The sequence below is a fragment of the Podarcis cretensis genome (genome assembly GCF_951804945.1).
Source record: "Podarcis cretensis genome assembly, chromosome: 10".
Taxonomy (NCBI): Eukaryota; Metazoa; Chordata; class Lepidosauria; order Squamata; family Lacertidae; genus Podarcis; species Podarcis cretensis.
In genome coordinates, this window is record NC_137179.1 from 24,871,661 (window position 1) to 24,888,189 (window position 16,529).

General features: G+C 43.9%; 1 long non-coding RNA gene across 2 annotated transcripts in view; it reads right to left on the bottom strand.

Annotated features, from left to right (window-relative positions):
- The window catches only part of LOC307225331, a 146,740-nt gene that overhangs the window by 56,659 nt on the left and 73,552 nt on the right, over positions 1-16,529 (bottom strand). The gene's annotated exons all lie outside the window — the stretch shown is intronic.

Genomic DNA, 16,529 nt, shown 5'->3' on the forward strand with positions numbered 1-16,529 from the left:
TAGAACCTTCAGAAGCAGGTGCTCAACCACTGAGCCACAATCCCTTCCCACTGGGCTTTGTATGTGAGGTGACTTTCTAGCACAATACTCTATTCCACCATTCATGAAGTGGCGATTGGAGTGTTTCAGCGCAGGGATGGACTATGCTTCCTCTCTCTAAGAACTTGTACTAGTTTAATGAAGGTTCTGTCAAGGCACTTCTCTTTTTTTAAAAAAAGGTCCCAAGCTGTGTTAGTTTTATGGCTAAAGGAACACATCTGGTGTCCTGAAGTGATAGAATAGACTATGTGACATCAGAATGTAGGAGAACGATCACCCCTGGAGGAAATAACACAGTGCAGAAGTGAGCAACCTGGACCAGAGGTTTTTTATATGCTAAGTCAAAAAAAATAAATGCAGGGCTTTTTTCATGGAGGACCATTCACAATTAACAACCCCACTTGCAACCTAAAGTGGTACAGTCCACTCCACCATCTCATTCTGCTGCAAGTGTGGAAGACCAGGTCTCAGATTACTCAAACTTAGAAATAAGGGGGGAAAGGCATTGCATTTTTTAAAAAAAAATATTTCTGACATGTGTCAGCTCATGGTGCACTGCTTTGAAATTAAAAGCTCTGACATGTCTCGTTGGATGTAGCCTAATGCAACCAGGAACCGAAAAAGGCTCCCTCACCCCAAATGAGCCATCACTGTCTGTGCCGAATGCAACTGTTCAGCCAAAACCACTTTTGTGACCTGATACAAATGGAACTGTCTTGAACAGCAGAATCTGCTTTTGTGCTTTTTGCTTCCAAGAAGAGTGAAGGGAGGTCAGGAGGAGAGAGACGGGAGGGAGGGAGCTGACCATTCAGCACAAGCAACTGCATTCCCCGCTGTCTGCTCCAGAGACCATTGCTGGCAGCCAGCCCTGGACGCAGCAGACGGCTGCCCTTTCTAGCAATGCTGTGTGGTGCTGTAACTATAGCAGACATGCACAGGGGAGATATTTGGAAAACATCCCAGGGGAAGCACTCTTTCTGCAAAGCAGCAAAGGCCACTTCAGATGTTCTACATGCCTATTGTGCTCTCAGCTTCACCCGTCCATGGAACTTAGAAGGTACAATGTGCATGTGTGTTTATTTCATAGCCGTGTATACTCAGTGAAATAGAGGATGTGTGCAATCAGAGTCATTCAGTTGCACTCTCTCTAAGAACATAGGAACGCAACATATGAAGAACACGCTGAATCAGGCCAATGGCATCCTGGTATCACAGATGCCCATTGAAAACCCACAAGCAGAACCTGAGCACAAGCACACTCTCCCCTCATGTGGTCTCCAGAACCTGGTATTCAGATACATTACTGCCTTCAGCTAGCCATAGATAGCCTTCTCCTATGTGCATTTGTCAAATTGTCTTAAACCCACCCAAGCTGGTCATCACTACCTCCTGGGGGAGCAAGTGCCATGATTTAACTATATGCTGCATGAAGAAGTTCTTTATTTTATCTGTCCCCCTCAATGGGGAGTTGCTTGATCATTTTAGTTGCCCTTTTCTGAACCCTCTCTCTCTCTCTCTCTCTCTCTCTCTCTCTCACGCACACACACACACACACACAAAATTGTGGAAGGGGGAGAGCAAAGATAAGTCTATTGACCCTACCCACTCCAACACAACTTTGCCCCATGGCCCCACACCTCTCAAAGTATTGGAGGGTTAACTTCTATAGCAGGGATCCTGCTGTTACTCAAATAGACTTCCTGCACCATTTAAAACCCTGCATAGCCAGAACCTGACATTGCGTGGGAAACCTACACAAGTGGAGAATGCTTGCCACGGCAGACTTTCAGCCCCCCAGCAAAGTCCCCAACTGCCTACGTTCAAGATGCAGGCACTGGTATGCAAAGTACAGGACACCTGAAAGATCATTTCACCTTTTATATGCCTAATCAATCACTGTGCTCTGCAGGAAAGAGCCTCCAGTAGATACCATCTCATCAGGAGGTCCATTCTATACAATGTCGGGATCTGGCCTTTAATACAATGGTACCTATCCTTCGAAATGCCCTCCCCTTATATATTAGGTAGGTGTCAGGAAGTGGTAATGGAGGAACCACGACTTGCTTATTCTCCTTCCACCACGTCTGGGGAAGGTGTTCTGCCTTCCTGATGAAAAAGCAAAGCTCAACAGGAAAAGCACACATAGCTGAGGAAGGAAGATCATGAAAGAAACAAACAAACAGTGCACATGAGTTAAAAGTTTAACCTTGTGCAAACAGCCCTATTGCAGCAGGTTGACACAGGTCTCCCTGACATTGGCAGTACCACGGAGGCCACCTGTAGCTAAACATACCTGATATGGCTTGAGGATTAAAGGTTGTTGTTTTGTTTTGTTTTTTAAAAATCAGAATCAGATTTACTGACTCTGCACAAATGGGCAGCAAAAATTCTCAACAGCTGGTTTAGGATTCCTGCATAGGATACAGCTTCTCCACTTGCAATTCCCAAACTCTAGTTGGTGGCTCCATGAGGGAGAGGATACAACTCAGCCTTCCTCCTTGAGGTGCATTTCTGCCTTGAACATGAAAGAAGCCGCCTTGCACTAAGCCAACCACTGATTCATCTACCTGGCTGGTGCCTCATTTGATTGGCAGTGGTTCCCCAAGGTGTTTATGGACTGCAGTCCTTTTATTTCAGGGCTAGGCAACCTTTCTGGGGTTGAGAGCCATATTTCCTCAGGGGCTACATACAAGTGACAGTGGTGAGGTAAAAGCCAACCTTTTTAGAACAGTGTTTCTTTCTCTCATTTATTCATTCATTCATCATCCATTCATTCTTTTACCATTCTCTATCTCCCTCTGACACACAAACACACCCCACAAACCTGCCTGCCTCCTCCCATTCTCTGCCATCTGTGAAGCAGTGAGCGACTCCCAGCACACAGTACTGTCAAGAGGCAGCGCAGAGGACAAAAGAAAGAACCCGGGTCCTGGAGTGATGTTCCAAAGGACTGCTCTGTCTGTAAAAAAAACACACACACAACACAGATCAATCCCCAGCAAACAATTGTCAGGGGTTGTTCCAGAGGAAAAACCACAGAGCTCAAGTCCTAGGGTGGCATTCTGAGGGGTTTATCTGCCTTTGGAGATTCTACAGACTTATCCTTTTGCATGTAAGGCAAGTGTCAAAGGCCTGGAAACGATGCCTTATGAGGAATGGCTAAGGGAGCTGGGCATGTTTAGCCTGGAGAAGAGGAGGTTAAGGGGTGATATGATAGCCATGTTCAAATATATAAAAGGATGTCACATAGAGGAGGGAGAAAGGTTGTTTTCTGCTGCTCCAGAGAAGCGGACACGGAGCAATGGTTCCAAACTACAAGAAAGAAGATTCCACCTAAACATGAGGAAGAACTTCCTGACAGTAAGAGTTGTTCGACAGTGGAATTTGCTGCCAAGGAGTGTGGTGGAGTCTCCTTCTTTGGAGGTCTTTAAGCAGAGGCTTGACAACCATATGTCAGGAGTGCTCTGATGGTGTTTCCTGCTTGGCAGGGGGTTGGACTCGATGGCGCTTGTGGTCTCTTCCAACTCTATGATTCTGTGATTCTGTGATTCTGTGAAGTGCTCTACAACTGAGTACATGGTCTCCTTCAGGAACTAGACATTGCAGAGAATGTAGCTGCCACCAAAACAGCAATTCCCCATGTCAAATATGTAAGTTTCTCCAATACCCCCCAAACTTCATTGGCTACTCTTGCAGAGGAACTCTTAACATGATGATGCCACATCAGACATTTGGCATTATTAGATGATAGTAGGAGAGGAGCAAAGGAATAGACACAGCACTATTGCAATCTCAGGTTCCAGTCTTGAACAAAATTCACTAGCAAGTCTAGTTTGAACTGACCTTGTATAAGAGGACTGCCTAGGAGCACCTGGACTAGGACCTAGGAGACCAGGGTTCAAACCTTGGACCAGTTTCTGCCTCTCAGACAAGCCTACCTCACAGGGCTGTTGTGGGACTTAAATGAGAGGAAGAACCATGTACACCACCTTGAGTTCCTTGGAGAAAAGATGGGGTACAAATGCAATTAATAATCTCTGCCTGTAGATCATAATTAAATATATTTTCATATAATGTGGAGAAGGCTCATATTTATCTTAGCCAACAGTAATATGTACGTTTAATTTAATTAGTGGCTTTGTCACAAATGCACATTATAGAAATAAAGAAGGGGGGAACAGGATAAGGAGTGTATCAAATGGGAAGGTGAACAGAATGGCCTCAAGTTAGCTGTTGTAAAGGCTAATTTTGCATTCATAATTCCGTGTTTGCCCTTATTTTGTGTGTCACTGCTTTGGCTACGATCTAAACACAGTGCTTCAACGTAGCTACTGAACCATTGTCCAGGCCGCCGTCAAGAAAGCAGAACACAAAGCACGGCTGAACAAACCAGCAGGCACGCTACCAAAAAAAGGGGAGGGGAAGGCATTCATTTTGCTTTGCTGCAACACTCTCATTGCCTGCGCTCCACATCAGAACAAATTAATTTGGGAGCACAGCAAAGAAAGGCTTAGCAAAGACTCCTCAAGTTTCAAGCACAGAGGTGCCATTCCCACAAGTGCAGTGAGCTCGAAGTCACTGGGGATTTGAATTATAAACTATTAAAAGCCTGCTTGTCTGAGTGTCCTGCTAATTATTCTTTTTGAGACCGTTGGATGGGAATTTGCATCCTGGTTTTGCAAAATTATGTTGGTAAGTAGAGGAAGAAATTTGCTGCATGGATAACGCTGCCCATGCTACCAGCTGTATTTCTGATGCTCAACACAATGTTCTATCATGTTATGGTTATTTATTGTTGTAAGCTGCTTCGGAATTCATTTGAATGAAAAGCGGCATAGAAATATAATAAATCAATAAAATCAACCAGTCTTTTTCTTCTCAATCAAGCTTCATCTCCTTCTTCTAATAACACACCTTTTCAGCAAAATGTGGCCCAAAACATTATGTTGCTGTTTAGTCATTTAGTCGTGTCCGACTCTTCGTGACCCCATGGACTAGAGCACGCCAGGCACTCCTGTCTTCCACTGCCTCCCGCAGTTTGGTCAAACTCATGCTGGTAGCTTCGAGAACACTGTCCAACCATCTCGTCCTCTGGTGTCCCCTTCTCCTTGTGCGCTCAATCTTTCCCAACATCAGGGTCTTTTCCAGAGAGTCTTCTCTGGACATGCACGCACCTGTTTTTTCTTTGCTAGCTATACATTTCTGAATGAAAATAAAATTCTCTGTTCCTGGAATGGTCCTGTAGACACTAGTGGAGATGTTCTCCTAATAACCTCCAGATCCCCACTGCAGCTTGCAAGTTCTCTGGGCAAATATCATCTCACAGTATCATAATACCAACCACTGCTCCTAGCAGTGTTGCAATCAGATGCAAAGTACCCTCGAGGTGCCCCAGATCCTTCTGTTGTTTGGCAAGATAGTTGCTGTGCCAATTTCACTGATTCCTCCAGTCCAGATGAGCTCAGAGATGGCATGCCCTACCTAAAACATCTCAGACTGAAATAAGGACAGCCTTTTGTACTGGCTTTAGAGAAAGGATCATTGCCTTAGCATGCACATAACCACTCACATCCTGCCCTTCATCACACATCTTCACCATAAATATGTGCATCATATTTATTGGCATATTTATTGTTTGTTTGGTTTGTTTTTTTTAAGCAAGAATGTTTAATCTCACATGGTGGTACTTATTTGTAAGAGCTTCATAGGCGGCTGCCATGTTGCTCATTTATGAAAATTACAACTGAAACTGATACAACTGCATTAAGTTTGAGTGGAGACATGGCACGGTATCTTCAAGGGCACTAGTGGGGAGGACTTTTATTTAGAATAAAAATAGCTGCATGCAATTAATCACATGGCAAACAGTTTTCCCTGCATGATAAGCCATAATGGCTAAACTGTTTACTTCTATACACCTGTTGAAAGGTACAGCAGCCCTATCAGCACCTGGTCAACCTATTTGCATGAATCTTGGAAATATGCCTTAATACTACTGTAGCATTTGCCATGCATATCCCTGGCTGGATGGGCAGCCCTAGACACATGGTTCTCCATTCCAGTTCAGGAGCTGTGTGCGCACATCCCTTTAAATAGAACTGAAATCCAGCTCCTTGGCTGCTTTTGTTGTTGTTTAGTCATTTAGTCTTGTCCGGCTCTTCGTGACCCCATGGACCACAGCACACCAGGAACTCCTGTCTTCCACTGCCTCCCACAGTTTGGTCAAACGCATGCTGGTAGCTTCGAGAACACTATCCAACCATCTCGTCCTCTGCCGTCCCCTTCTCCTTGTGCCCTCCATCTTTCCCAACATCAGGGTATTTTCCAGGGAGTCTTCTCTTCTCATGAGGTGGCCAAAGTATTGGAGCCTCAGCTTCAGGATCTGTCCTTCCAGTAAGCACTCAGGGCTGATTTCCTTAAGAATGGACAGGCTGTTTTAGGGGAGACTAAATTCAGTCCCCTTCTGCTTCTCCAATCAGCTCTTAAAAGGGGGGTGGGGGGGCTAATGCCAAGCATGGAAGCACAACTGCTCTTTGTCTGCTATTTTTCAGTTCAGGCAGCATGTTTTGCTACAGTGCGAACACGGTAACCACTATCATGGAATAATTTGTAAGATTTACTACAATTATCTCTGTTCCAGTTGGTTTAATATTTTGACTCTTTAAAGAGCCCCAGGAATATACAGGAGGGGGCTTTCTCCATCTGAAGTTAAGTGGGATGACAACAGTTTAGGCCATGGGTAGGGGAACTAAGGCCCGGGGGCCAGGGCCAGCCTAATCGCCTTCTAAATCTGGCCCGCGGACGGTCCGGGAATCAGCGTGTTTTTACATGAGTAGAATGTGTCCTTTTATTTAAAATGCATCTTTGGGTTATTTGTGGGGCATAGGAATTCATTCATCCCCCCCCTCCAAAATATAGTCTGCCCCCCCCCCACAAGGTCTGGGGGACAGTGGACCGGCCCCCTGCTGAAAAAGTTTGCTGAGCCCTGGTTTCGGCTAAACTTGCCTCACCTCTAAGAGAGCATCACATTCCTCTTCCCAACAAAAGCAGATGTGGGGGGGGGGGAGTCAAAGTGGAGGGGGGAAGCTGACAACAGTCATTAGAGTTCCAACTCCTTAGAAAAAGCCATAAAATGGCAGCATTGCAAAATACAGTAGAAAACCCAGGCCAGCTTTCACTCACAAATCATAAAATTGATTCAATGGAGAGCAAGATTTGTAGAAACAAACATACAAAGAGGCCATAAAAGCCATACAACCGCTTTGCCTCACAGTGACTATATTCAAGATGTCTGGTTGAAGACTGACTTTCTTTCATAGTCAATCAGATAATAATAAGACCCCCTTTTAGAATTACAGAATAGTGAAATTCATCACCATAATTTAATTGTAGAAGGTTATTAAAGAGCACTTCGACTCCCCTCCTGCTCCGGCGCTGCTTTTGTATATTAAACTCAGACTAATCAAATTGCAGATTCCAAGAGTACGGTATTAGTCATCCCCCATCCCTTTTAATTTGTTTAATGGCTTCTCTGTGTTTATGTGTGTGTAGTTGTGCAGCAGAGGCTCGCACCATGCCAATAAAAGAAAGGATGGGAGAGCCAGTTTGCCTAAAAGAATAAAGCGTGCCTCCGTTCTAAGGTTACATTTGATGTTGGGGTAATTCATGGGATGTGTACTGCAGCCAGTGGCTTATTTCTGTTCAATAGTCCACAGACACTGGAGGAGTGAAGGGAGGAGGTGGGGATAAAGGAAGGGAATAATTCTTAAAAAGCCTGAATTTAGACTTACTGCTCCAAAAACCCTTTTGTATTTTGCCAACTTATCCTGACTGAAAATGCAATATTCTGCCAAGAAGTCAACTGCAAGAGAGGACTGAGAACAGAAAAGGATAAATTAGCCTAGTTAAAAAGCCTCCTTTTCCAGTATTTCTCCCCCTCGCTCGACACTTAGAAGAAAAACACCTGACTAGAGAGCACAATCCACCAGGACTGTGCGTGATCCCCATTCATTACAAATGGAGTTTGTACAGGAGACTATCCTAAGAGTTTGTTCCCAGAAAGACTCAGTAAGACTGGCTACAGGAGAACCTTTCTAGTCCAGGTGTGGGACAGCTGTGAGCTTCCAGATGTTGTTGGACTCCAGCCCCCATCAGTCCCAACCAGCACAGCCAATAGGAAGGAGTGGCAGAAGTTGTAGTTCACCAACTTTATGCTTGTATTGTTGATGTGGGTTTCTTTCTGTTAAATTATTTTGAGATGTTTCAGAGGAAATGATTAATAAATGGAATAAATAAATGCAATGTAAATGTAAATGATACAGAGATGCCCCCAGCACCACTGCTCAGAGTAAGACCCCCCCCCCGGTTCAACTATGGCAGACAGGACTCCCCCCCAAACACTGAAATGACTCCCGTGTGTGTGTGTAATGGTTAGTGTGTTAGACTAGGGTGTGGGTTACTCTAGGGCAGCCATTGTCTCTTAGCCTACCTTACAGGGTTGTTAGGAGAATACAGTGGTACCTCGGGTTACATACACTTCAGGTTACATACGCTTCAGGTTACAGACTCCGCTAACCCAGAAATAGTACCTCAGGTTAAGAACTTTGCTTCAGGATGAGAACAGAAATGGTGCTCCGGCGGTGCGGCAACAGCGGGAGGCCCCATTAGCTAAAGTGGTGCTTCAGATTAAGAACAGTTTCAGGTTAAGAATGGATCTCCGGAATGAATTAAGTACTTAACCTGAGGTACCACTGTAAAATGTATACCACCTTGAGCTGCAAGGAGGAAAGGTGGGGTATAAATGTAAAAATAAAATAATTAAATAAAAAGAAACTTCTGTCACTGAAATGAGGCTGTGAAGTTGGGGTGGGGGAGCATTTGGGCTAAGCCCTACCTTCCCCCAACCCATGATACACCAATACTCTCTGTGGTTACCCAGTGGTGAGGAATATATAGCACTCTGCATCTGCTCAGGAGGATTCCTATCTATTCATCCTAAATTCCATGGTTAAGCTCTGCTATTGGCTGTAGACTGAACCTTAGTGAGTACTGGCACTGTCAGTTCTGGCCTTCTTTTCTTCAAAGTTCCTACTTTATCTAACCAAACTTTGTGTTTGTGTGTGTGTGTGTTTAATCCTTCTGATACTGGCTTTGGGTAAGACAATAGGAGAGCTTCTTATGAGCTTCCCTTTCTTGAGCTACCCCCAGACAGCTGGCCAAAACCTCATCAAATGAAATCGATGCAAAAGGCCCTGACGACGCCGGTCTCCTCTGAAGAGAAATAGAAAAGCCTTTTGTCTCTGCAGAGACCAAACCTTATCAGCCAGTTCTGTCACTCATCCTTCCTCTGCCCACTTTCAAATCCTGCTGGATTTATTGCAGATGTATCAAGCAATCCGGAAAATAATGGTACAAGCAAAGAGGCTAGTCGGCTATCGACTCCAAGCTCTGGACAATGCCAAAGGGAAATTATGGGAACAAAAGGTGCGCTGGGGTGACAAATGAAGAGAACGCTTTGGCCCCATTGAAGGTGCAAAGGCTTGGACAAAGCTAACACACTAATGCCAAACAGCTAGCTAGCGTTATATGATTACATCTTAGGGCTCGATACGCACAGCCCCACACGCACACGTAATTTGGATTCCCTCTGCTGGTCCCCTCCAAATTGCTAAAAAGACACAGGTTGCTTTTGTGTGTGCGCGCATGTGTGTGTGCATGCATGCACGCAGTGTACCATAAAACAATAATCATGATAATTACTTACGCATAGAAAATACATATGAACACAGTATTTCCTCCATACCCTCGCAGCAGCACTTCAGTTTAGATTGCTTGTGTGTTTGAAATGCACATGGGGCAATTAAATGTTGATATCCACAATATTTTAACGCACTGCACACATCAACAAGTCCTCCACCCCCTGCCCATTTCTTTCACTTTGGTAATTACTGTATTTTTTGCACCATAACGCTCACTTTTTTCCTCCTAAAAAGTAAGGGGAAATATCTGTGCGTGTTATGGAGGGAATGCCTACGGGTGGTATGCCTGCGGATTTTCCTCCTCTAAAAACTACGTGCGTGTTATGGTCGGGTGCGTGTTATAGAGCGAAAAATACGGTATTTTGATTGCCCTTGCTTCCTTCCCCTACACTTTCTGGATTTCTGGAAGACTGCCACTGAGTGAACATCACAACATAAATCTTGTATGACCATGTGACAGAAAATGCTCCTCTTTTTAAATAATATTTCTAGGAAGACAACAGGTTGAGCAAGAAACGGAATCTCATATTTTATCTGAAGTGATCTTAAAAAGCACTAACTTGACTTCAAGTTAAAAGAAAAGTTAAATTATATATTTTATGTTCAGGCAGGTTTTACTTCTTCTGGATATTTTTTTACATACCTTAAATTTTAAGCATTAAGAGCTGACTGTCAACAGCATTCCCCACCCTTTTTACATTAATTTTACTAAATTTGTATAACCTCTTAGTCATTGTTGTTCTCTTTCTCAAAAGCAGGTGGTGTTTTCTGAATGCATTTGTTTCAAAATTAGAAAATACCCAACTGTCTAAATTTTGTGTGATGGAGAGGTGTGAAAAACGAAAGGCCAAAATCGTGAACACAGTGGGTTTTCTAACCTCATTTCCACCCAGAATTGCAGCAGCAAGAACAAGGCTGTTTCTATAGCATATCAAGGGATTTTGTGCACATGTGATGTCTCCCAGAGGCTTAAGGCATGTATGCATCAGTAGTGTTCAGACTTTCTAGCTGAGACACCTATTTCCACCTTGACTCATCTGCCATTTGTACACCTTGGCCACAGAACTCCAACACATTGCAGAAGGTTTGGGGACATATCTTCTCTGATAGCCACTCAATTCACATGCAATACTCAGCAGGTCCATTAGGTATCCAGTCCCAGCTTTCCAAGCCAGGTAAGGGAACTGTCCAGCAATGTCAGCAGTCAGAGGGCCCAGGGCTGAACAGGATAGGAGCTGTCCAGAGACTGTTAGACTAGAAGCAAGTCTATGGAAAGTGTTGTATCAGCAGCTTCTCAGCACCAGCTGTGAATCAGTCTGGCTGCTTCCCTTTCTCAAGTACTAGTACGGCCTTGATCCTGGCTGTATTTATAATCATGGTTTCTCCTCCAAAGTAAAACTCTGACATGGGATGCCTTGTGCTGTCAAGCAACCAAGCTTCAGTTCCAGGTTCACTACTTTCTTGAGGACTTGGTGATTGGCGGAGTCCAGAATTGTGAAATAACTTGTTAGGGCATATTAGGTGCCCCAGAAGGGCTCCTTCTGAAAGGCACTCCTAGCCAGTGAGGCCACTTGAGCCTCCAGTGACAAAGTTAGAATCAGGAGCACCCCAAGGCTCTGTCTTCATGCTGCTGCGTAATGCAAGCCAGGCCTGGAGGCAATGTGGATAAAAAAAGAATGCAGCCTTCTCTGCAAAGCAACCCAGTTTCACACCAAATAACTGCATCTTGTGGAGGCAGTTTCAAGAGACCATCACAAAGTGGCCATATGGTGAGAATGGGTCCTGAGCAAGTTGGTCTGATTTGAATTCATATTTCCGAGGTGCATTTTGAGCTCCTGTGACCCGTTCTAACAACAGTACATGAAAAGCCCTTTAAATCGGCTTTCTTACAGGCAGATAGGAGGGGGAAAGACAATAAATCTTTTTTGTGATGGATGGAAATGGTCATCCCAAATATTTGAAGACCCCAGCATAAAGCAGCCTTGTCGTTGTATACGTATCAGATTATGGAAGATCTGCCTCTTTATACTTGTTTTTTAAGGGATGGCAGCCTCTATTCAGCAGCATTCGAGAGACAATCCTTTAAGCTGTGTCAAAATGCCAGTTATCCTCAGATGCCACCCAGATTTGAATAATTTAGAGAGAGACAAAAACCCCACAGAAAACAGGAGCCATCCTTTGACTAGTGTTGCTTTTGACAGGGCAGAGCCCCCACCCTTTCCTTCTTACTGAAGCTGCTTCATCTCTCTATCAGCCATGACAAGTGCCAATCAAACCTGCTGTTCTCTAAGCTTTGCGGGGGGGCGGGGGGGAGAGAAAAAGAGAAAGAAACATGAAACATTTCCTAACAATTGCTGAAGGAAGATCCACTATCAGTGTGTGGTCTAGGATAGGTGGCTGGAGAAGGGGAGGGATCTAATAGGAGGAAGCAAAGCACGCCTCTCCCCCTTTTCACTTCGAATCTCTGACCCCCCTCCCATTTACTTCTTTACATATTTTAATCTCCTAGTTGCTCCAAATGATCCTAAACAAATTGTAGGTCAGCCTGGATTAGTTCCTTCATTCTTCGTAATTAGGACAACTATTCATACTTTTCAACATCTTCAGCAACAGCAGCTGAATGTCAGGAGAGATCCAGGAAATGTCTGCTGTATTTTGAGTAAAGCTTAGAGCCATCCCACAGCAAGCCTATCTTGGGGAAGGGTGGGGTGGGGGAGAGCACCAAAATGCAATGGAAAAAACCAGCCAGGATTCTGGTAACACAATCCGTACTGTCAACTCTGACCTTCAAGCAAGTCTGTGCTCAACAGGATGCTGCATGCAGTGTTTACATGATGAGGCAAGGTCAGAATTGAAACCTAGGCTGAAGAGAAGAGTGCCTAACACCTTCACTTCCCAGAAATGCTTAAAAGTGCTTTTTTATTTTACAGAGAAATTTGGGCTTTGGCAGGGGAGAGAGGGCTGAAAGGTTTTGCAAAACCATGCCCCGCCCTCGCATTTTTGCTGCTGTGGATCCGAAACTATCATATTTTTGTTTAAAATGATGACACTGGTACAGCTGTTCACATTCTCCCTCTCCCTGCCCCCCCATTCTCTGCAAGGTTGTCCCATCCCAGTCTATTGCATGTGCAATGTACATTAGATTGGAAAGAAAAAGTCTAAGAGCAAAGGCTCAAGAGCAGGTGAGTCACACATTCACTGGCCATCTGGACATGTAACTTCAGCTTAGGGTTGTCATATTTCAAAAAGTAACATTCCTGACACCTGCAAAGTTATTCCCCCCCCCCGCCATTTTGCAAATTCGGCAGAATTCCCCCGATGCCATTTTTACACCCAAAACCAAGGACATGTCAGGAGTTTTCCTGACGTATGGCAAGCCTACTTCTGCTTCCTCCGAAATGTGACACATTTGTCTACTTTGCTGAATGCCTCAGAGAACGAGGATCAAAGATCAGAGCTTCACAGAGTTACGAGCAGGGATGACAAGCAGAATAGATGCTTTAACCCATCTACAACTCACTGATACATGTATCACATGAACCAGGGAGAGCGAAGGTAGAAGGCCTCTGCATCAGCCTGCTTGGGCCAACTGGTCTTTCCTCTCTCGGGGCACTTCCAGACAGTTGCTATTTTCAGGTGGGATTCAATCACATACTGACAAATTCCATTTCCAAAACTAAAGCTGGTCCTCTGGCACAACAAATCTGTTACTCTCCCCCCACTCCAATAAAACCCCAGACTTTTTACAATAAGGAAAGTAAAAGGAAAATGCACTGGAAAGTGTGGGATAATGCACTGACCTGGTGTGAAGTAGTCTCTTATACTCCTATTAAAACAATTAGGGGGTTGAATGGATGTACCAATGTTTTGGACTTTAGAATTAGAGATACAAGAAGCACAAAAGTCACATCCAGCGTTACCCATGAGGAGAATTTTCCCAGCACAGGAGATATTTAAGCACACAGTTCCATGCTAGTTTCCCCAACATCTTCTTCTCCCTTCTACAGGGCAGCCTGGAGTTATTCTCCTCCACAAAACACATGCAGAAATATAAAAATGGCAACATTTATCGGAGAGAGCCAAATTAAACATGTCATGTTGACAGAATCTGCTAATGCAAATTAGTCAACTACTTTATGTAATCCTGATGACAGATTAATGTTTCATACATACTTTAAAATGAATGGGTTACTGGGAACCTGAGAATCTTAAAAAAGAGATACCACTCTGGAACTCTAGTCTTTCACAAAAGACTTAACTAAAATCAATATTTATGTTTAAAGCAGTTGGCTGGTCTGATAAAGTAATTACTTTTTATTTGTTTTTAATGCAAGAGCCGAATGTCTCCTTTCAAGAAAAGAGCACCAGTGTATGCTAATCCTTCCTTCCCCTACTTTTAACTTTGCCTCCTGCTTCCACCACCGGGGGGGGGGGGGGGAGCTGCTTCGACCCTACTTCCCCTCCATGGCAGGAGGAAAAGGAGCTGGCTACTGAAGCTGTGCCACGCTCAGCTCCACACTCAGCCTCCTTATTTTGGGGGGCATTGGGGGCCCCCAATCCCCTCCCCCAAAATATTGGAGGGCCCAAAAGGGCTTGGGCCCCAGTAGCTGGCATCCCGCCCTCAACCGTTCTTCCAAGCCCCCTCTCCCCAATACCAGAAGCTTATCTCGCACAATAGCAGCAACACTTGCAAAAGACTACATTTCCCATGAGCCACTTTCACCTTGCATTGGCACATCAGGTGCTGAAGGGGCAAAGGAGAGGGACCGCCCTCCCATCCACTTCTGCTTGCTGCTGTCAGAGCACCCGCAGCAACCAAACAAATGGAGGGTGGGAGGGAAAGTGAAGCAGCTTTTGAAGGCTTGAGGAAGAGACTTCTGGGGACTCATGGAAGTAGAGGGTGAGTTCAGACCAAATTTGGATTGACTCAGAAATAAATCAAGGAGGAGTTTGCCCTTTCGCTAGTTACCCGTACAGTAAATCAGTCCTTAGAAATTTTTTTTCTAAAATAAGATCTTCCAAGAAGCCTAAGCCAGGAGGATAAAAGCAAAGTACAGTTGGCGTACAAGGTATCCTAGCAGCATGAAGGCTAATTGTTACGGCCTTGAGATGGCTGGGTTCACCATTTCAATCAAGTACCAGGAAAGGAAAGCACAATCTGTGTAACTTGACACTGTCTGTAACCTTTTCAGACTACACACTTGAAAAACAAATATATGCATTATAAAAAAAGCTTTTGAATCAGGTGCAAAGAAAGACACAGGTGATCACAAGTCCTGAAGAAACATCTGTTGCAAAATAAAATGAAGAGGCAGAAGAAATGGAGGGGGGAGTTCTTTTCTTTTTTTAAAAAAAGTAATATTTAATGCACCGTCCACAGACTTCCAGTCATACAGTAAAACATGGAGCTCTTTTTAATAATCTGAATAGAAATTCAATCTCTTTGAATCTGCTATGCGACGCAATTTGTCCAAGCAACCAGATACACAAAGCTCTAGGTATTTTCTTCTGCTTTCATTGCTGCAGAATGAATGCAGAAATCACAAGCAGACAAATGGCGTTAGTTTTGTAGCTGATTGTTCATTACTTTAAAACAAAAACAAAGTTAACATCTAATGGTGGAATCTCAAGAAAACAGAGAGCCCAGGTTGCTAGCTATACAATATCTCAGCTCCTGAAGACCATTCACCTTTCTTAGGGCTTAGAAGATCCTTACTGCCCTATCAGTGGCAGCTAATTGAGGTCACCTCCTAGGACAGAGGTCTGCAACCTTTTTGAGTCCACGGCTCCCTTGACCAACTACATTCTTTCTGCAGCACCCCTGTGGGGCCCAGGAGCCCAGTTATGTCACCCCTTGCCTCAACCATTTGAAGGCCACCAGAGGCAGTTCAGGAGATTATATATTTGGTCCTCTTCATAGGAAGTACTGAGGATTGTTGGGCAGGGAAAGAGGTTTTGTTATCTATCTATCTATCTATCTATCTATCTATCTATCTATCTATCCAATACACACATATATCCTGAGTTACAGTGAGCAAGGGATTGGCTGAGGGCTTTAAAGCCTAATAATATAAAGAAACTCCCCCTTCCTGCCCTTGAAGCACCTCTACCCGGGGGTGGAAATTTCCATTAGCATTCAGTAATGTTTCAAACTGGGGACAAGCTTGGTATGGCCAAGATTTCAACACAAAAAAATCCCTTCTGGACCAGACCAAAGGCCTATTAAGTCCAGCAGTCTGTTCTCCAGTGGCCAACCAGATGCCTATGGGAACCAACAAGCAGGACATGAATGCAACAGGCCTCTCTTTTTCATGTTCTCCAGCAATTAGTATTCAGAAGCATACACCCTCTGATTTTGTTGTTGTTGTTGTTGTTTTTAATAAATATTTATTGAGATTTTTTTTAAATACAAAATGCAAAAATAATAAACAATATAACATATATCATAACACATTTTTCAAAACTTCTTTGGACTCCCTCACGTCTCCCACTCCCACTTACATCATTGTAAATTTTTTCCAGCAATTTATCATCTTATTTATATTCTTAAATCTTGTTCAATTAATTTAATCTAATCTCCAAAAGTTTTATGTTTTCCTCAATCTCACTTATCGTCAAATTCAAATCTAATTCAATGGTAGGCAATTATTTATGATCTAGCATCCTTCTTAGCATTCGACCAAATTACAATACTTTTGTAAATAAATCTTGAATTTCTTCCAGTCTTCTTCA